The 23597-nt window shown below is 36.6% G+C and overlaps 1 long non-coding RNA gene across 1 annotated transcript in view; it reads right to left on the bottom strand.

The window, feature by feature from the left end:
• The window catches only part of LOC118526690 (uncharacterized), a 294350-nt gene that overhangs the window by 126292 nt on the left and 144461 nt on the right, over window positions 1-23597 (bottom strand). The window contains exon 2 of the long non-coding RNA XR_004912728.2: window positions 13866-13943. This is a non-coding gene — a long non-coding RNA (uncharacterized LOC118526690). The remainder of the gene's footprint in view (window positions 1-13865; window positions 13944-23597) is intronic.

Raw genomic sequence — 23597 nt, forward strand, 5'->3', positions numbered from 1 at the left:
TTGAGGGAAAGAAATGGGTCAAGGATTATATGAAAGTTATTGACCTGAGCAACTAAAAGAAATGACATTTCATTAATTTAAGTGAGGGAAAATTGAAGGACAAGTAAGTTGTCCTATCGTTAGTTCAGTTTGGGTCATTTGAGACGCTTTTTTGACATTCAAGCAGAACTGTCAAATAGTGAGCTGAGGAGTGAAGTCTGTGCTGGAGAAATAAATGTTCAAGGTCTAAATCGCATTGGGAACCATCAGAGTGGACGAGACCCCCAAAGGGATGAATGTAGATTGGGAAGGAAGAGATCCATGGCCTGACCCCTGAGGCACTATAGCCTTTGAAGAACAGGGAGATGATGAGGAATCACTAAAAGAGATTTGAGGAGTGTCTATGAAGGTAGGAAAATGCAGCAAGTATGTTTCCGACAGAGTGATCACTGTGTCAAAACTCTGGATAGGTAAGATGACGCCTGAGTCTAGCAACCTAGAGCTGTCTTCAGCGTAAAATGTTATTTATCCAGATGATTCCACGTATTAGGACAAAAATGGTTCTCCAAAATACTATGACAAGAGAATGTAATTATTCACTTAATTTTTTATTACGTCTCCTGCTGCTTCAAATTTACCTGGATTGGACTCTGAGCATGGAGGCTGGTAGATTAATAACCAGCATCTGACACCTTTAAATATAAATATATTTAAATATAAATCACCACCTTTAAAATGAATTGCTGATATTGGTAGAACCTTTAATGCTTACAGTAACTTTCAATTACATTACTGAGTGCACAATAGTCAACATATGGGAATAGTAAACGTTATCACTATTAATGTCATTTTACAGATGTGGAAAGTGAGGTTCTAAAGGATGCAGGGACCGTTTTCACTATGCATGTATTAGGAAATGGAATTAAACCCTGTAATCTGGATCCATTTTTTCCTCTATACCATACTGCTTATACCACTGACTCAAAAACAGCAGAATATGTATGTGCATGTATGAGCCATGTGTATGGGTTTGTATAGGTATCTGTGTATATATACAGGTATGTGTGTGCATGTTTGTATGTATATACATATGTCGTTGTTGTCATTGTTTCTGCTTTTTTATTAATCTACTCATACTCTCTTAATCATTTTCCCCATGACCATCAGCAAGCAATCATCTGGGAATGAGACAGGGATTGTAGTCTTTGTTGTAGCAGATAAGTGTTTTGGAACCAGGGGTTAAAACTCTAGCTGTCACAATTTTTACCTATGTGACCTTGATCTAGTTTCTGGCTTAATTTCTTTATCTGTAAAATGCAGATCATCATACCTACTTTAAAAGATTTTAGGCAGTCAAAACACACAATGTATAAACTTGTCCTCTAAATCTTTCTTAGGCTAGACTGATCACGTGAGTATGTTCTTCCATACCACCCCTTCTCAGCATTTAGCACACTCCACTGTAGCCGTGAGTCTTCAGCATCAGCATTTTGAAGACAATGACTGCCATTTTCCCCATTTTGTTCCATGAATATGGTGAAATGATGGCTATGCAAGGAAAGAACAAAGCCATGGCATATGTTATGACAGTATTATTAATGTCATTATTATATTATCTAGAACCACAAAAATCAAACCCATAATTTCTGTCCCAATGATAAGAAAGTAGATTGACAGAATTGCATTGCCACAACACGCATTTTGCATCTAATTTGGACCTTTTATCTATCATGTGACCATGTTAACTAATGATCGCTCAAAGCTAACTGACCAATGCTGCTAAAGCAAGTTATTTTTAAACTAACCCTACAGGTTGGCAAAACTCCAACTGAGGATATTGAACTTCAACTAGACATTCATTTATCCTTAATGTAAAATCTCATGTCTTCCAAGCTTCTAGAGGCCACCTTTTCTTTTAATATACATAAGCTGATATGAAAGTTGAGTTGAGTATATAAGGACTCCTAAACAAATGCTTCTAAAGAGAATTAAAGAATACAAAAATGAGTAAATAAATGTGCCAGTGATAATTATTAGCAAAAACAAAGATTAAAAAATACAAATATTTTTCTAGGTTATCAAATACTGGAAGAATAAAGTTCCCATTTTTTGTTTTTTTTTGTAAAGAACATAATCCTTTTTTTTAACTGTGCAGGCATGCTGTGAAATGTTTTCCCTTATTAATTTCCTTTTTACACTCAGTTTTTAGACAGCTGAAAATTATGAGTTTACAGAACAAGATGTACTTTCAGTTCTTATTTTATGGCTGAGTACTATGGTATGCACTATTATGAAAACAATTCTAAACTCTGCTTTATTATATTATATTGTGCAATTTATATTCAGAAGATATTATCAGCATCAGGGGACAGACAAATTTAATAAAAGACACAGTATTCCTGTTGCCCTAATAGTTATTAAAATGAAACTTCCCAGAAGACATTTACAGTGTCTTTTCAAAGATATCCTGCATACTTTGACAGATCAATTGGGGCCTCTAGATATGAACTGCAACATCATGTTCTTAGAGACATATAGCGCTATGCTGGAAGAAATCTTTACAATCATCTAGGTTGATTCCCTTATTTTACAGGTGAGGACACTGAGGCTAAGAGAGAATTCATGACTAAGCTGTGGCTAGAAGTGAGGTTCCTTGATATCTAATCAAGGATTCCTTCCACTGTTACTGTCAATAATGGTAATAATCTTGTAGGGCACACAGGCATTACCAAATATATCCATATCATCCCTTAAGAGGCTCCAAAGGCAGACAAGAACAATGTAATTTTCACCATTTCTCAAAGGAAAAACCACAGTCTTGAGGGGATAACTAACTTAGTTAATATTATCTTGGTTATTTATCTGTTTACATATTTTTTGTCTGCCCCTTGAAATAATACAAGTACCATGAAAGCAGAAAACATGCTCATGTGGGATACTGCTGAATTCCCTATGCTTAGAACATGTCTAACACACAGAATTAATTCAATAAATATTCATTAAATAAATGAATATAAATTTACTAGATATGATAGGGACTACAAAAATTTATTAAAACTTAGGATTGACCCCTAAAATGTACAGTCAAGAACCATCCATCCATGCATGCATGCACACACGCATGCACATCCACACACATGCGTGCGTGCCTACACACACACCCCATAAAGCAGAATATACTAAATGCCACCCAAACGGAATATATAAGTTATAAGAAAATTGAAACAGTCACTGGGACTCTTGTATCAAGGAGTGTACAAAAATTGCTAAGTAGCTAGGAAGCTTCAGCAATGTTACAAAGTATGAGAAACATAAAGGATATAACAGAAGTTTGTGACCCCCCTCCCGCTATCCTGACTAGCCTTGGGTGTTGGAAGGTAAGGACTGGCAGAGTTGATATAGGGAAGCTGAGCCTGTCTGAAGCTTGTAGGGTGAATAGAAGTCATGATAAATGGTGAGAGTATTTAGAAGATGAATAGGATGCAGCCTGAGAATGGTTAAAAGGGGTTTGAGAAATAAACCAAATCTTTTTAGAGATGTAGAGTAAAAAATGGTAGACAAATATTAAATAAGACTCACTGTATTGACAGTAAGAGGTTGGCTGTAATACATGATCATGCATTTGTGAAGAGATGGTGAAAGAAGGGGATGGAGGGATAGGAGGAAGGGGGGAAGGAAGGGAGAGAAGGAGGGTGGGAAGGAGAAGGAAAGAAGAGAAGGCAAGAGGGAGAGAGAAGGGAGGATGAAGGAAGGGAGAATAAGTGAGGAAAAGAAAGGGACATCTACTCTATACTCAACACTGGGTACACAATGCTTTCACATACATCTTGATTTAATCCTCAAAACTTTCCCTTTTCAGATGAGAAAATTAATGCTCTGAGGAGTTGTCAGCCTTCCAAATATCCCTACAGTGAAGTCAAGTCAAGATTCAATGGGAATTGGGGCACCTGGGTGGCTCAGTCGGTTAAGCATCTGCCTTCGACTCAGGTCATGATCCCGGGGTCCTGGGATCCAGCCCCGAGTCAGCCTCCCTGTTCAGCGGGAAGCCTGCTTCTCCCTCTCCCACTCCCCCTGCTTGTGTTCCCTCTCTTGCTGTCTCTCTCTCTGTCAAATAAGTAAATAAAAATCTTAAAAAAAAAAAAAAAAAGATTCAATGGGAGTCTATCAACTCCAAAGCCATTTGGCCACACACATTTTCAATCTATTTTGTACAGATATTCTGAACTTTTTTACATTTTTAAATTTAATTTAGGCCTCAGTGATTACAGAGCACTTTTACATAGTAACTTATTCTGTCTTTATAAGAACCCTATAAAGGAATGTTCTAACCCCTACTTCATAGGTAAAGAAATATTTTCAATCATTTCATAGATGAAAAACTGGCACATATCTCTACTTAAAGCTCCTCTATAAAAACAGGAACATATCAATTTTTAAATTCCAAGAGAAAGGAGAAGAGGAAGACAGAGAGGACATTTTACTTACCAAGAAATGCTCCACCATGCCTCCTTCTCAAGTTAACCAGACATTACTTTAAAGTTCCCTCCACCATCCATAATCGTCTTTAGCTACATTCAGCAACTTAGAAAATCTTGAGGAGTTCCTTTAGACCAGTAATAAAACCAGAGTCAGTGAGTATAAGCTTAGGTCTTTCACTAGCTCATCAGATGGTTCTGAGATAATTTGTTGGCTTCCTTCTCCCTCATCAACCTCATGCTACCCACCAAGGCGCCCAGGAAATATAAGGCAGAAGCAGAAAGACTGTGAGACTCCTCATCTACAAGATGTTCTTAGTGGGTCTGTACAGATGCCAACGTTAGCACGACATTCTTTCAACAATGTGTTCTTCAAAGTTAAAAGCAGAACTAAGTTGATTTTGCAAATTTAGAAGATAAGATTTTTCCACAAATAATATTGACATTTTCCTGATACCTCACTGAGGTTTCTCATAAATTCCCAGACATAAATTCTAAATATTCACAGACATTTGTCTGAGAGTGCTCTTCCTTCCCCCTTCTGCTTCCAAACTTCTCTTTGGTAAAACCTTCCCCAGCTTCCAAACCAGACTTAAGCATTTCCCTCTTCAGCTGCCAGAGAACTTTAAATTACCACCATAATAATATTTAAAATGCATTCTACATTTACTTGCTGATGAATTTCCCATCTAGGATCACAAGTTCCTTCAGGTCAGAGTTCAAGTTCTTTTACGTGCAGGAAGTGTTGAATAAATGTCTGTTTAATGAAGAGATTAATTCCAGTGTCATTTCAGATGGTGAAAAGGAGTAATGAACTCCAGAAAGAGCAGGAAGTAGAGGTGGGGAAATTGAATTTTTAAAACTGGCTACTCGAGTATAAATTGGGAGAGCTTCAGGTTAGCATGAGCATAAAAAAAAAAAAATGTAAGAGTTTTGGAAACAATAATAATACATATTTTGTGCTTGGCAAAGGCCTAAATTGTTGACAGGCAGTAACATTTATTTGTTATAACTCTATAATATTATTAGTAGTATGTTATTTTTAATTATTTTTATTTACCAATATATGCAAATTGATATATTAATTTTATATCATTATATAATTGATATGTTAAGTACATAATATAAAACATATTCTTAATATTATTATTCTCATTGTATAGATGGAGAAGCTGAAGTACAGAGAAGTTAAATAGTTTGCCCCAACATCCTAGCGTGCCTAAGACATTGTACAAACCAGCCTGGTAAAGCAGTTAGGTGTACAGTCTCTATGGTTCATTCATGCAGGCCTATCAGAGACCAGCATACGGGAATGAGTTTTCAGGTTCCTGAAGCATACATTTTTTGGAAACAAGGGAGCAGCAACTGAATGCATCAAGAAGTTACTTCCCAAATAAACCCACAGAGTTTAACCTTACTTGCAGTCTTCAACACCCAAAACACTGGCTAGAGCCCACATTTTATGGAAATTTTGTGAGTACCCAATTTCTTTATTGCATCCGGGGATGGGGAGGGATTATGCAGCATAGAGGGAGAAGTGAATAATACCTGTGCTCCCCTCCAGCAGTCTAACCACAATGTACTCATTATATCAAACCTGCCAGCTCTCACTAGTGGGAAGCCTTGGACCTGACCCCGTTTGTTCCTACCTTGTTGTTTATTTAGGATGGAGGGTTGAAATTGAATTTCTTTATATGATTCATCTCTGGTATAGGAGAGCAAAATTCCATCATTCACTCTCTCATTCACTCTGTGTTCTATGTCCATACAGTTAGTAAAGAACATTCATTCATTGTTGATTAAGACCATTAATACACTCATTGTTCTGCACCCCTTCAGTTAATTAAAAGCATTCATTCACTGTTGATTAAGAGCATTTGTTCATTTTGGTTAAAAGCATTTATCATTTAGCATTCTCCATCCATACAGTTGGCTAAAAGCTCAGTCTTTACTATTAGACAGTTTCTAATTTTGGCCACACTGTTTCCTAGTTATTTCACCTTGAACAAATTCCTTTCTGCTTGCCTCTAAAACTTACTGTCTCATTGTCAAACCAAAGAAAATAATACTTTTCTCATAAGATGGCTTAGCAACTAAAGAAGATGATACAAGTAAATCTTTTAACACTATCTGGGACCTAGATAGCATTCAATAAGGTATAGCTATGAATATTAATTACAATCTACTTTTACAATAATGATAGCAACAGTTAAGACACTCTATCAAATAAATTAAATAAAAGATAAATTGAGACACAGTCCTTGACTGTAAGGAACCTGTGGTATAATGCCACCAGAAACCCAGTGGTTTTCAAAGCTGGAGAAGTTGGGTGGGAGATTAACTAATTAAAGACCTTGAATATTAACCCAGATTGCAAGCATGTGACAACAAACTACAAGATTATAAATAAATAGAAATAACATATTTTGACACAGAAAAAGATACACATATGGTAATATTAAAAATGTTAATAAAGACTATTTTTGAAATTGTCTGATTATAGTAAAATGGAAATGGCAAAAACACAAAATATATTGTACATTAGATGTCATAACTCACTTGATTATAAAAAAACACATTCTTCATTAAAAATAAGTCATGTGCATTATCTGTCCACTGATGTGCAATGTCATTTAAGACATTCCATCATTCTCTGCTTGAGCACTCTTCTGTAATCTGATGAGGTGTCCGGGGAAGAGACAATGATAGCCAAGGCATTAAAATGTAATCAAGATATGCAAATTTATATCTAAATGTGATTTGCTGAGAAAAAAGAAATTAATCTAGGCATGGTCAAATAAACAATGTGTAATATGGATAATTAATCACCAAATTAGCAGCTGCAGTCCCTTGAGGAAATTATGCAAATTGAAAAGGCCCCCATCCACTGACACAATTAGGCCACTTAATGGCAAACTCTCAACAAAATAACCCTAAGGAACATCACAAAACAAATAGCCCAATCAACCTTAGTGTCCCAAACTCCACTGCAATATTTAATATTATTTAATATTGTTTCTTCTCAGTTTGAACTTATTCAGAAAGATTTCATCATATTTTGCTAGAAAATATTCTAAGATTCCACACTATGGATGTCCCATTAAGTGGTTCCCTCAAAGTCTAGTTTTCCTCTATCAATCAAGTATCATATTGTTAAAATCTGAAAACTGTGCAAATGATAGGACTTCATAAATGAGGAAAGACCAATTATATATCTCTTGTCAGTAATAGCAAAATCAAGGGAACATTGATGCACCATGAAAATGTGTGTCCTCTGTGGCCTAATGGCACCTGGTCATTATATTAGCAGCAAAGAAAGGATCCCTACACTTCCCTGATAATAAATGTCATCTCAGACAAGAGTATTTTATCTCCAAGAATGTTAGAGTGTCCTATGTCTGCCCCTAATGTGTATAGAAAGTAATCCTACCTTGGCTCCCTCTACTTCACCTACACAAAGGTAGATGACAAAGTTACTCCTATAGAACCCTTCGAGATTGAGCCTAACAGAACCCATGAGATTCTGCTATTAAATCCCTTCAAAAATTTGACTCCACCTCTAAAGAGATGTCAAAGCTCCCTGGATAAAAATAAAAGATCCTACCCCCTCCCCAAGAAAAAGGTTTATTAGGTGTTTTGTTACTATAATTTTATAATTATAATTGCTGAAAAGACTAGTCACTGAGAAGAAACTGTATTAGTACTAATTGCTGATGGTTTAGTTTTACCTATCATTTATAGATATGTAAGGCTTCATGGCTCATATAATTTTATTAATGCTCTCCCTAGTCTAACTTCCTCAGTTTATCTGAGAATCACCCTATGTAAGTCAGCTTCCCAAGGTCATACCTGAGTGACCAGTATTTCAGCACTCTGAGTGCCTACTTCCACCCTGGTATTAAATCTTGTCTATGAATCAGCAGTGTCTCTGACTCCTTCTATACAAATTCCTTCTCTGAGTCACCATTAATACTCATTTCCTAATTTTTTATCTTTTAGAGTTTTGGAGTCAATCTGGATCAAACATTGATGTGACAAGTGAATCTGATGACCAAGTTCTTCCTTTCACAACCCAGAAATTTTATACAGAGGGACGGCATTGTCTATTCTGACCCTATACCTTTACACCAATATGACCTATTGACTTATTAACACATTCCCACTTCATGGTCCCCTAACACTTTTCCATAATGATCCGGGATTCTTCAGCTGGCTGGAACCACTCTAGCCTTAATTACTAGATCACACTGAGCACTGGCTCCATTGCCCATGTGTGATCTCATCCTGGTCTTTTGGATCTCATCTCCAGTTTTTGAATCTCCTTTCTTACTAAAGAACTTTGGCTAAGACTATTAGAATTCTAGTTTTATCCCTTACTAACTCTACAACTTTAGACCAACATTGTTTGAAATATACCAGGTTAGATAATATCTGTTCCATATCTGTTCCATCTTTCTTTAGAATTGCAGTAAATATAACATGAGCTGATAAATATATATATATATTTATCAGCTTATGTTTTATATATATATATATATATATATATATATATGAATGTTCTGATATGTATGTGTCTATGTGTATATATGAATTCATATATATATATAATGAATGTTCTTTGTAAACCATATATTATGCCAAAGAAATGTATTGTGATTTCTGGACCTTGTCTCTTACTACATCCTATATGATAATATAAGTCTACAAGAAAACCGGGCAATACAGAGCTGCATTACTCAGATGTTTCTTTTAAATTTTTCTAAACTTGATACCCTTGAATTATTTTGTACACTAAGATATGAAATCCCAGGGTTTTGTGGCATTGCTTTGATCTGGGGGAAGAAAATAACACAAGAAATCCTATCTAAGGAAGAAGTCAGAAACATCAAAGCAGATTAAGTACAGTATGAGAAAAAATGTTCATATCCCAAACATGTTGACTGAAAATTCGTATTGTCACAAAGTAATGATATCAACCACATTCTTTCAGAATAAAAATCTAAAGACAGGCCTATGAATCAAGAAAAAATAAGCTGGGCAGAAAACTGGAAGACTGAATTGCAGAATTGATTGTGTCCACTCTCCAATTAATTTCAAAAATTGTTTTGCATCTGACTTATACACACAAATATACATACCAACACACGCACACATACACATATCCTATATGCCCTCCCACATGCCAAAGAAATCTTTATAATAAAGTATGTAACCCAGTTTTCTTAATGAAAGAATATGAAATAAGTAAGAACCCATACAGCTTACTTAGTACCCCGACCGGACAGGAGTACCTTGTGATGTAGAGAAGCTCATTTTCCATGTTAATTGAGTCAAGGCCATGTGTCCTCGATTCCAAGAGAAACTAGAAAAATGTTAACCCAGAGAATATTTGTTGTTTTAGCCACATGATGACAAACATAATTTCCTCATTAACTGACAAAAGCTATCACTTCTTTTAAAATAATATGTAAAGAGACCAAACTAAAAGGTAGTACTGTAGTCAGACTATCAGAGAATAGAAAAATAAAGACCTAGGAAACCACTTGAGTAATTGGTAGCAAAACCTTTGGCATCATGCTTCCTAATTATTCTTTCTTTCTTCATTTCTTCTGCGTTTCTATCCATCTCTCTGATATATGGCTTTTCAGTAAAATGATGATGATGATGATGATGATGATGATGATGATGATGATGTTGTCATGTTTGGTGTGGGAGAAGATAAATAAGAAATCTTCAAGCATGTCTAGTGTTTGCCTTGTCTTGGGTAGAGCACAAGGCTCATGAAGGAAGAGTCTTTAAGGATAGACATATACCCGTTTCCTATGATTTTATTTCTGTGTGACAGATGCTTTGAATGGGAAGATAGTACAGCAGCACCATACTCTTGGAGGGTAAATAACAGAATAAATCCATATAGCATGATTTTTTGTTTGCTTATTCCTAAAAAGTACTTTTACAGGAAAAGGAATATACTTGGTAAAGAGGCTTGTCCACATCTCAAAAATTAGTATATGATAGCAGTCTACTGTGAACCTTCAGCTTGCTTAATTAATTGCTTTGATCACTTCATAGTCAAGTAATATAGACTCTATTGTGAAAATGCCTGAGAAACCCTAAGGAAATAGCCTGTGTGGATAGGTCATCAGCATGAGGGCAAAAATCAATAGGAATTGTCTAGAACTGAGACATAAAAACAAGCTTTTCTTCACTTAGGCAAAGAACATAGGATCAATCCCCAATAAAAACTGCCTCATATGGTCCAAAAATACAAGTGTCTGGTTTTCTAGCTTTGGTACAATTGATTTTCATAGGCCATATAACTGTGTTTCACTCTGTAAAGTTCAACTATCATATTGGAAATATATAGGGCTCACCAAATATCCCAAGTACTCCTCTATATTCCCTAATAGCCCCACCAGACCCTGTAGGAATGAGGGTTTGGGTCACCACCCCAGGTAAAGAATCATGACCAACTGAGGTGCTTGCTGAAGCCAAAGAGAATATAGAATGAGAACTGGAAGAAGGCAGTTATAAATAAATACCACCTACAACCATGTAACCAGTTACAGAAATAAGAACTGAATTATCAAGAATATTTCCTCTTTATTTTGTTATGAATACTTGTGTGTGTGTGTGTGTGTGTGTGTGTGTGTGTGTGTGTGTGGCGTGTAAGTATCCAATTTTAAGCAAGTATCTATTTTCTTTCCCCTCTGATTCCCTCATCATGTAACATAAGATGTATTGATATTATACCATAGTGTTTAAGTACCGTTAACTTTATATCATATTCAAATTACAGGATACCAAGGAGAAGAGTAAGCATCATTCCCAGATTTTACCTCCTCTTCTGCGGAAGAGGTTTGGTGTGTTTTTGATTGTAAGCAGGATAGTTGTATCATATTAGGCATAATAATAATCTTGTTATTGTCCTTATTTGAAGGTTAAATATGGGTTAAAGAGATGTAGATGAGTGCCTAGATGACAAAGGGTGCACCTGTGATGGTTAGTTTTATGTGTCAACTTGAGTAGGCCATGAGGTGCCAGATATTTGGTCAAACATTGTTCTGGGTGTTTCTATGAGGGTGTTTTTGGATGAGATTAACATTCAAATTGGTAGATAGACTGAGAAAAGCAGATTGTTCTCCCTAATATGAGTGGGCCTCATCTAATTAGTTGAAGGCCTGAATAGAACAAAAAGGTTGACCCTCCCCTGAGTAAGAGAGAGAATTCTACCTTACTGTCTTCAAACTGGGCGCTGTTGTTTGTTTGTTTTTACTGTGTATGGACTAGAACTCAACTATTAATTCTCCTGGTCTCCAGCTTGCTAATTCAGCCTGCAGATCTCGGGACTTGCCTGCCTCCATAACCAGGTGAGCCAATTCCTTATAATAAATCAATAGATAGATAGATAGATAGATAGATAGATAGATAGATAGATAGATAATCTGTATCCTATTTTGGTACCAATTAGGTGCCTCCTCTATCCTTCCTTCTCTCTGTTGCAGTGAATATAGAAGTCATGGCTTCCATATGGCATAACTCAAAATGGAAGATACCTGATCTGTAGCAGATTCACCTGAGTGAGAAAGAAACCTTTATATGTCACATCACCGAGACAAGTCTCCTAACACAATATTTTGAGATCTAGGCTTCATTCTGACTATGTCTAGGACCATGAGATTAAAACTAAAATAGGCTACAATATGTAATCCCAAATATTAGTTTATATCACCTGATAAATACAAATAAACCTACACTGAAATCAATAAACCAATATTCCTATAATCGCTCTCATGCCTGCAGAACCACCAGGCCCTTCATGATCCCCACATGTTTTCCAGGACATCCCCCAAGGAATGCAACAAGTGTATTTGCAACCCAAGCCAAACTATCAGCTATAGTATACATGTGGTGCCCATCAGGTCCTGCCTCTGCTCTGGATCTTGGTTTGGAAGAGTGATGCCCAACAAATCACTTAAACAGCCTGTTCAGTGCTGCTACCCATGACATTTGCACGAAGAGGGCTGCCTCTCAATGTTATCAAAACTACAGTGTTGAGTTTTCAGCATAGGTGGGATAAGAACTGACTTCTCCTATTTGTTTGCTAATTTTTGTCTTCTGGATCCCCAAACAAAATGTGCTATACACAGATTTCCAAAGTCTCTCATCAAAATAGTTTCTCTAACACTAAGTGATCAAAAACAATAAAGTCTGAAGGAACAAAAGCTATGCCATGCCCCTCCATTTATGTCCCTCTCTACTCCAACAAAACTGCTTCTATTTTCTTGATGTAGGAAACAAAATCCCACGTATAATTCAATGAATGCACATATATATTGATGTATGGTACAGGTAAATATAAGGAAAAAAATCTCTTTTATAATATTAAAAAGTAAAGCTATTTTTTAATTCACATGACTTGCAGAAGACATAACTCTTTTCCCCAATTATTCTACATTTTATCTAATACTTCTATATACCTGAGTATCATCATGATGAGCTACTTCTTACCTTTGCTATGAGCATTCTATGACATATGAGAGGTGCCAGATATTTGACATATGATATCTATAGGACTGTCATCTAGTCATATAAACTAAGCTATCTAAGCACTGAAATAAGAGCAAATTACAAAAAATTAATAAAAGAACCAAATAGTGATATTTAATGCCCTCAAACATCAAAAAACAGCACTTTATTTTTTTTTTTAAGATTTTACTTATTTGAGAGAGAGACAAAGATAGCGAGAGAGAGCATGAGCAGGAGGCAGGGTGAGGGAGAAGGAGAAGCAGACTCCCCGCTGAGCAGGAAGGCCAACATGGGGCTCAATCCCACCTGGGATCATGACCTGAGTTGAAGGCAGATGCTTAACCAACCATGTCACCCAGGCGCCCCATAAAACAGCACAACTCTAATTAGGTCCCTCAATAATTATTTGTAATGGTTCAGGTCACAGTAATTCCAGAGGAAAGATAAAAAGTACAACAGAGGGAACTGATTCTACATGCAACCTACAACAAATTTTCCCATGAAACAAGTACAATGATTACATTTTTGTCTAATTATTATTGAAAAGATAATGTCAGCCAGTACTCAGGAACACTGAATTACGTGAAAGTGAATCCCTGCAGAAAAATATTTTAATTAAGATAAAATTGCTGTTTTTTTCCCCAAACTTCTAAATGATGCCATTATATACTAATGATACATAGAAAGCTATTTTCAAAACATATATTTATATAAAAAACCACTATGTTGACCCTCATTATTGCCATGCATATGAAACTCATACTAGAATATTAATGTTTTCTTTTATGTACTACTCTCCAGTTAATATATAGGAGTGTACCAATGGGTATAGAAATGTGGAAATCAGCATTTCCCAAATGGTGTTCTTCTTAAAGGACTTACCAGATGACTTAATGCACAATGAACACTTTTTCTTGGGTTTTCTCTCATTTACTATCAAAAAGCATCAAGCACCAGCACCTGCAGAAAGAGAGTAGGAAGGATAGAATATCTAGGAGCTCATTTAACAGGAAAGTACACAGTGACAAGACAACACTATTTATTTTTAATGTGGTTGCCTCATTAGTTACAGTTTCTCTAGATGACCTCCCCATGCTACCATGTTGTCATCCTTCCAGCTCCCATCTTCTGCTTTTCAGGAAAGGTGGGGCTTGAGGGCTGATGCCTGCATTTGGTGTTGATTATGCATTAATGTTGGAATCTGATATTCTAGGAAAATCTTGTAATTCCAATTGATTACAGTCATCTCCAAGATACTACAGGTCAGTACCTGTTTTACTGAATTAAAGCGTGAATATTCAGATTTTTTAAAATTCCTTTACATGCTTTTGTGAAATTTCTTTCACTTTTAGAAATTACAACATTTCAGAGTAGACTTCCAGGGTTTTTGTTTGTTTTGTTTTGGTTTGGTTTTTTTCACATTAAAAAATACCTAGAATTTCTTTTCACTTGATTTTGCTTGTTTTGTTTTTTTTTTTTTTTCTCCTTGCACTCACCAAGACAGGACAACCTAGAATATATTTATATTTATGCACTAAACTGATGATCTTGATTTTTATTCTGAACTGTACTGAAAGGCATAATTATCTCCACTGGGAAAACTAGTTACTGTTTTGGGACAAGTCATTCCCTTGTTTCACTTAAAATAGTTGCAGAATATTTGCAACATTTGCACTAAGAGGGCTGCCTCTCAATGTTACCAAACTACAGTGTTTTGCTGTTCCTCCATGGCAGCAGAGTTTAGTATCTTTAAAATTAAGTGGCAGTGGTTTAAGTATGTTATAGAAAAACTGATGGCCATTTTTCAGAGGTAGACAGTAGAAGCAGAAATTAACAAAATGGGCAAATAACTGGAATACACATAGTTTTCTTAAATCAGTCTTAAGAAAAGAAAGGAGAATTGATACAAATTAGTTTCCTTTCCTCAATACACTTTAAGAGAAAGTAACACAAAGAGATTTGGTTTTGTTTCCTTTATCAAATGAAAATAGGGTGGCTTTAGGTAGTCAGTTGAACAGCTTAATAAAAGAACTAAGATGGTAAAAATGCTAACTACTTTTTTACTCAATTAAAAGGTAACTATATAAAAGCCTGCCCAGAGTAGATATGCATTAACCTTTCAAATACCACTAGCTCCTAGCACAGCACTGAAAGATTTGTGAACTTAAAGAGTAGAATTCAGGACATAGAAATTAATTCTGAGAGAATATTAGAAGTTTAATTTTATATACAGATGTATATATGCACATGTATACATGCATACACATATGTGTATATATATGTATATATGTATACATGTACATGTTTTTTTAAGATTTAATTTATTTATTTGAGAGAGAGAGTGCACATGAGCAGCGGGGAGGGGCAAGGGAGAAGCAAACTGCCTGCGGAGCAGAGAGCCAGACACAGAACTGAATCCCAGAACCCTGGATCATGACCTGAGCCAATGGCAGATGCTTAAACAACTGAGCCACCCAGGCACCCCTACATGTTCATGTTTAAGAGTAAATGTACTCATCTGTGCCTGCCCAACTGTAATTGCTTAAATTTTACTCCATTTTATCTTTTTTTTTTCCCCAGGCCCTTCCTTTATAGCTTACTTTACTCAATATTTATACTGAATATTTTATTTAGAAGTTTTATGTTATAGAAAAGCACATTTGATTATGGAAAACATTGATTTTATGTCTTCCTTCCTAATCTATGACTAGGCAGATGAATGGTGAAGTTAACTCACTCTCCCAAATGGTTATAAAATTTGTATTTCAGGCAGAGTTCCAAGAGGTCATGGCTTGTTTGAAGACTTAACATATTTTCATGCAGATGTATCACAGAATCCACCCCCTAAATCAGAGACTAACAAAATGTATGCTGGAATAATTTACCAAACAGATGGAGTGAAATAAATAGAGTTCCAATAGTATATCAATAGGACGGCTAATGCTGGGGAAGATATTGTCAAAGGGAAGATCCTCAAGAGGAACAACCCATGAATGAGTGGTCAGAAGCCTTAAAGAGCAGCAAGATAAGCTAATATCTTGGGACAAAGTCAACCTAAACTTCTACTATTAGAAAAATAAAATGAGGTAAACATGAGATAGTACTTGCGTAAAGTAACAATCTACTTAGATATTACAGGAAGTTTTGTGCCTGATTTGGAAATAGTGTGTTTCTCCTTTAATGTGACTAATACAGAGCAATTAAAATTATAAAAGCTATGCTACTGACAGTTTTGTTATATACTGATACAGATGACATAGGAAAATGATGACAAGGTGCCATCATCTCTACTACTGAAATATATCTCTGTCTCAACTCCTCACCAACTTCAATCCTACAATCCTACTCCACAGTCTCATCATCTTTTGTTTGGACTCATACAGTAGTCACCAAAGTGGTCTTCCAGATTCTGTTCTTATCCCTCTACAATCTGCCCTACAGAATGCAGCCAGAGGGATGTTTCTAAAACTTATATTCAAATCATGGTCCTTAATAATTCCCTCAAGTAATTTCTAATGGAAAGGGTGATAAAAGCAAATCCCTTTACCTACTTATTTTTTTAAATTTTATTATGTTATGTTAATCACCATACATTACATCATTAGTTTTTGATGTAGTGGTCCATGATTCATTGTTTGCGTATAACACCCAGTGCTCCATTCAGTACGTGCCCTCTTTAGTACCCATCGCCAGGCTAACCCATCCCCCCACCCCCCTCCCCTCTAGAACCCTCAGTTTCTCAGAGTCCATAGTCTCTCATGGTTCATCTCCCCCTCCGATTTCCCCCCCTTCATTTTTCCCTTCCTACTATCTTCTTTTTTTTTTAAACATATAATGTATTATTTGTTTCAGAGGTACAGGTCTGTGATTCAACAGTCTTACACAATTCACAGCCCTCACCATAGCACATATCCTCCCCAGCGTCTATCACCCAGCCACCCCACTTATTTATTTAACATGTTTCTTTCCATTTTTCCCTTAGTTCATACACTTTAGGGAGAATGTTTTCCACTTCCCTTCTCAAATATTCTACATTTATCCCCAACCAGGGTCTTTGCCTTTGGCTGCCTTTCTGCTTGGAATCTCTGCTCCAAGGTCTTTGCATGGCCACCCCCTTCTAGTCACTCAGGTCTCAACTAAAATGTCACCCTCACAGGGAGATCTTCCATGACTCTTTAGATAAAGATGCCTACCCTGCTCCAGTCACTCATTGTCATATTTCCCTACCTCATCTTTGTCATAGCACATTTTATTTTTTCCATGCTGTAATTTTGTAATGTTAATTTAAATTCAATTAATTAACATATAGTGTATTATTAGTTACAGAGGTAGAATTCAGTGATTCATCAGTTGCATATAACACCCAGTGCTCATTACATCACATGCCCTCCTTAATATCCATCACCCAGTTACCCTATCACCCAATCCCTCCCCTCCAGCAACCTGCAGAATGCTTTCCTATGATTAAGAGTCTCTTATGGTTTGTCTCCCTAATTTCATCTTGTTTTATTTTTTCCTCCCTATGCTCCTCTGTTTTGTTTCTTAAATTCCATATATGAGTGAAATCATATAATTCTCTTTCTCTGATTGACTTATTTTGCTTAGCATAATACCCTCTAGTTCATCCATGTCATTGCAAATGGCTAGCTTTTATTTTTTTGATGGCTGAGTAATATTCCATTGTATGTATATACATACCACTGCTGCCTTATCCATTCATCCGTTGATGGACATCTTGGCTCTTTCGATAGTTTAGCTACTGTGGACATTGCTTCTATAAACATTGGGGTGCAGGTGACCCTCTGGATCAATACATTTGTATCTTTGGGGTACCTAGTAGTGCAATTGCTGGGTCATACAGTAGCTCTATTTTTAACCTCTTGAGGAATGTCCACACTCTTTTCCAGAGTGGCTGTACCAGCTTGCATTCCCATCAGCAGTGTAAGAAGGTTCCCTTTCTCTGCATCCTCACCAACATCTGTCATTTCCTGTCTTGTTAATTTTAGCCATTCTGACTGGTGTGAGATGGTATCTCATTGTGGTTTTAATTTGTATTTCCCTGATGCTGACTGATGTTGAGCATTTTTTCATGTGTCTGTTGGCCATTTGTATGTCTTCTTTGGAGAAATGTCTGTTCATGTCTTCCACCCATTTCTTGATTGGATTATTTGTTCTTTGGGTGTTGAGTTTGATAAGTTCTTTCTAAATTTTGGATACTAGCCCTTTATCCAATCTGTCATTTTCAAATATCTTCTCCCATTCTGTCAATTGTCTTTTAGTTTTATCGACTGTTTCCTTTGCTGTGCAAAAGCTTTTTATCTTAATGAAGTCCTAAGAGTTCATTTTTGCCTTTGTTTCCCTTGACTTTGGAGATGTGTCTAGCAAGAAGTCGCATGGCCAAGGTCACAAGGTTGCTGCCTGTGTTCTCCTCTAGGATTTTCACGGATTCCTGTCTCACATTTAGGTCCTTCATCCATTTTGAGTCTATTTTTGTGAATGGCATAGGAAAATGGTCCAGTTTCATTCTTCTGCACATGGCTGTCCAATTTTCCCAACACCACTTGTTGAAAAGACTGTCTTTTTTCCATTGGATATTCTTTCCTGCCTTGTCAAAGATTAGTTGACCATAGAGTTGAGGGTCCATTTCTGACTTCTCTATTCTGTTCCATTGATCTACATGGCTGTTTTTGTGCCAGTACCATACTGTCTTGATGATTACAGCTTTGTAATAGAGCTTGAAGTCTGGAATTGTGATGCCCCCAGCTTTGGTTTTCTTTTTCAATGTTCCTTTGGCTATTTGGGTTTTTTTTCTGGTTCCATACAAATTTTAGGATTATCTGTTTAAGCTCTGTGAAAAAAGTTGATTATATTTTGATAGGGGTTGCACTGAATGTATAGATTGCTCCAGGTAGCATAGATATTTTAACAATATTTGTTCTTCCAATCCATGAGCATGGAACATTTTTCCATCTTTTTGTGTCTACCTCAATTTCTTTCCTGAGTGTTCTATAGTTTTCAGAGTACAGATCCTTTACCTCTTTGGTTAGGTTTATTCCTAGGTATCTTATGGTTTTTGGTGCAATTGTAAATGGGATCAACTCCTTAATTTCTCTTTCTTCTGTCTCATTATTAGTATATAGAAATGCAACTGATTTCTGTGCATTATTTTTATATCCTGCCACCTTGCTGAGTTCCTGTATGAGTTCTAGAAATGTTATGGTGGAGTCTTTTGGGTTTTCCACACAGAGTATCATGTCATCTGCAAGAGTGAGAGTTTGACTTCTTCTTTGCCTATTCAGATGCCTTTATTTCTTTTTGTTGTCTGATTGCTGAGGCTAGGACTTCTAGTACTATGTTGAACAACAGTGGTGAGAGTGGACATCCCTGTTGTGTTCCTGACCTTAAAGGAAAAGCTCTCAGTTTTTTTCCCATTGAGAGTGATATTCACCGTGGGCTTTACATGTATGGCTTTTATGATATTGAGATATGTTCCTCTATCCCTACACGGTGAAGAGTTTTAATCAAGAAAAGATGCTGTACTTTGTCAAATGCTTTTTTCTGCATCTATTGAGAGGATAATATATTGTCCTTTCTTTTATTAATGTAGTGTTTCACATTGATTGATTTGTGGATATTGAACCACCTTTGCAGCCCAGGAATAAATCCTACTTGGTCATGGTGAAGAATCCTTTTAATGTACTGCTGGATCCTATTGGCTAGTATTTTGGTGAGAATTTCTGCAGCCACGTTCATCAGGGATATTGTTTTGTGATTCTCATTTTTGGTGGCATCTTTCTCTGGTTTTGGGATCAAGGTAATGTTGGCCTCATCGAACCAGTTTGGAAGTTTTCCTTCCATTTCTATTTTTTGAAACAACTTCAGAAGAATAGGTATTAATTCTTCTTTCAATGTTTGGTAGTACTCCCTAGGAAGCTATCCAGCCCTGGACTCTTGTTTTTTGGGAGATTTTTCATTACTGCTTCAATTTCTTTGCTGGTTATGGGTCTGTTCAGGTTTTATATTTCTTCCTGTTTCAGTTTTGGTAGTTTATACATCTCTAGGAATGCATCCATTTCTTCCAGATTGCCTAATTTGTTGGCATATAGTTGCTCATAATATGTTCTTATAACTTTGTATTTCTTCAGTGTTGGTTGTGATCTCTCCTCTTTAATTCATGATTTTATTTATTTGGGTCCCTTTTCTTTTTGATAAGTCTGGCCAGAGCCTTATCAATCTTATTAATTCTTTCAAAGAACCAGCTTCTAGTTTCATTGATCTGTTCTACTGTTCTTTTGGTTTCTACTTCATTGATTTCTGCTCTAATCTATATTAATTCTCTTCTTCTGCTGGGTTTAGGCTTTATTTGCTGTTCTTTCTCCAGCTCCTTTAGGTGTAAGTTTAGGTTGTGTATTTGAGAACTTTCTTGTTTCTTGAGAAAGGCTTGTATTGCTATATACTTCCCTCTTAGCACTGCCTTTGCTGCATCCCAAAGGTTTTGAATAGTTGCGTTTTCATTTTCATTTGTTTCCATGAATTTTTTAAATTGTTATTTAATTTCCTGGTTGACCCATTCGTTCTTTAGTAGGATGCTCTTTAGCTTCCTTGTATTGGAGTTCTTTCCAAATTTCCTCTCTTGTGATTGAGTTCAAGTTTCAAAGCATCATGGTCTGAAAATTTGTAGGGAATGATCTCAATCTTTTGGTACCTGAGGCCTGATTTGTGACACAGTATGTGATCTACTCTGGAGAATGTTCCATGTGCACTCAAGAAGAATGTGTATTCTGTTGCATTAGAATGGAAATGCTCTGAATATATCTGTGAAGTCCATCTGGTTCAGTGTGTCATTCAAAACCCTTACTTCCTATTAGATGATCTGTCCATTGCAGTGAGTGGTGTGTTAAAGTCCCCAACTATTGTATTATTATCACTGTGTCTCTTTAAGTTTGTTATTAATTGGTTTATATAATTGGCTGTTCCCATTTTAGGGGAACAAATATTTACAATTGTTAGATCTTGTTGGATAGACCCTTTAATTATGATAGTGTCCTTCCTCCTCTCTTATTACAATCTCTGGTTTAAAATCTAATTTTTCGTATATAAGGATTGATACCCCAGCTTTCTTTTGATGTCCATTAGCATGATAAGTGGTTTTCCACCCCCTCACTTCAATCTGGAGGTGTTTTTGAGTCTAAAATGAGTCACTTGTAGACAGCATATTGATGGGTCTCTTACTTTTTATCCAATCTAATACCCTGTGTCTTTTGATTGGTGCATTTAGACCATTTACATTCAGAGTCACTACTGAAAGATATTAATTTAGTGCCATTGTATTAACTATAAAGTCACTCTGTATATTGACTCCATTCCTTTCTGGTCTATGTTACTTTTGGGCCCTCTCTTTGCTTGAAGTATCCCCTTTAATATTTCTTGCAGGGTTGGTTTGGTGATCACAAATTCTCTTAGTTTCTGTTTGTCCTGGAAGCTCTTGATCTCTCCTTCTATTTTGAATGACATTTAGCTGGATAAAATATTCTTGGCTGAATATTTTTTTCATTTAGCACCCGGAATATATCATGCCAGTTCTTTCTGGCCTGCCAGGTCTCTGTGGATAAGTCTGCTGCCAGTCTAATGTTTCTACCCTTTCAGGTTAAGGATCTCTTATCCTGAGCTGCTTTCAGGATTTTCTCTTTGTTTCTGAAATTTGCAAGCTTCACTATTATATGTTGAGGTGTTGACCTATTTTTATTGATTTTGAGGCAGGTTCTCTGTGCCTCCTGGACTTGAATGCCTGGTTCCTTCCCCAGATTAAGTTCTCAGCTATAATTTGCTCAAATATACCTTCTCCCCTACCCCTTCCTCTTCTTCTGGGGTCCCAATTATTCTAATATTGTTTCACTTTATGGTATCACTTATCTCTTGAATTCTCCCCTCATGATCCAGTAGTTGTTTAATCTTTTTCTCAGCTTCTTTATTCTCCATCATATTGTCTTCTATATCACTAATTCTCTCTTCTGCCTCATTTATCCTAGCAGTTAGAGCCTCCATTTTTTATTGAATTTCATTAGTAGCAATGATTTCGATCTGATTAGATTTTAGTTCTTCTATTTCTCCAGAAAGGGATTCTCTAGTGTCTTCTATGCTTTTTCAAGCCCAGCTAGTATCTTTATAATTGTTATTCTGAACTCTAGTTCTGACATCTTACTTATCTCCATGCTGATTAGGTTCCTGGCAGTCAGTACTTCCTCTTTTTCTCTTTTTTGAGGTGAGTTTTTCTCTCTTGTCATTCTGTCCAGAGAAGAATAGATGAACGAGAGAACAAAATACTAAAATAGTAACAATGACCCCAGAGAAATATACACTACACAAATGAGAAGAGAACTGAAACTGAAAAGAAAAGAAAGAGAGAGAGAGAATATAAACTGACAGGTGAACAGAACAGAATACACTAGATTCTGGGTATATTTTGGTCCGTTTGTTAGAAAACTAGATCCCAAAATTGTAAAGAAAGAAAAACTTACATATATGCAAAAATAAAATACAGTGAAAGAATAGGATGTAACTGTAAAAATGAAAATCAAAGGACTTAAAAAAAGAAAGAATATAATCAGACAGTTGAATAGAACAAGCAATACACTAGATTCTGGGTGTATTTTCATTTGTTTGTTAGAAGAAACTACCTCCCAAAATTGTAAAGAAAGAAAAACTTACCTATATATAAAAATAAAATTAAATACAATGAAAGGATAGAATGTAATTGTAAAAGTGAAAATTTAAAAAGACTTTAAAAAAGAGTTGATAAAATAAGAAATTAGTTGAAAAGGAAAAAATAAATAAAATTGAAAGACTAAGACTCACAAGAAAACAAAAAAGTGACTTCTATATACTATTGTCCCCTAGCGCTACAGTTTTGCTCTTCTATGTGATCAGTAAACTTGGTCTTGGCCGGATGTTTTTGCTGATCTTCTGCGGAAGGGGCCTGTTGTGCTGATTCTCGGGTGCCTCTGCCCCGGGCGGAATTACACTGCCCTTGCCAGGGGACCAGGCTAAGTAAGCAGCTCTGGATTGCTCTGTGTGGCTTTTATTCCCTGAAGGCTTTCCATGCAGCTTTAGGGGATGAGAATGCAAATGGTGGCCTCCCAATCTCCAGCCCCAGAGCTCAGAGCTTGGGGCCCCACTCCTCAGTGTGTCCTCAGGGAAAAGCAGTCCATCACTCCTGTCTCCCTGGTCTCCATCTGCACTTCATGCTCACCTACCTGTGACCGAGCATGTCTATCTTACCCAACTTGTGACCCCATTTTGAGTCTCTAAACCCTGCAAACTCCTGCGGCATGCACCTGCACTGCTCCACCCAGGGGGGGCGGGGGGAGTAAGGGATGTCTCGCTGTGGTTCTGCCACTTGTTGGGCCCTGCTTGGACAGCGGTCACCCAACTGTGTGGCAGTTTATGGGTTATGGCAACCCTGAGCTGAAAGCCCACTCCCAGGCTCACTGATTGCAGTCAGCTTCCCCACTCTGATGCCTGGGAACTCTGCCACACTCAGGCACCTGCCAGTCTTCCTGTGACCCTGAGGATTCTGAGACCACACTGTCCCACCTAAGATTCTGCCCTGCTTCA

Source organism: Halichoerus grypus, chromosome 6, assembly GCF_964656455.1.
Source record: "Halichoerus grypus chromosome 6, mHalGry1.hap1.1, whole genome shotgun sequence".
Taxonomy (NCBI): Eukaryota; Metazoa; Chordata; class Mammalia; order Carnivora; family Phocidae; genus Halichoerus; species Halichoerus grypus.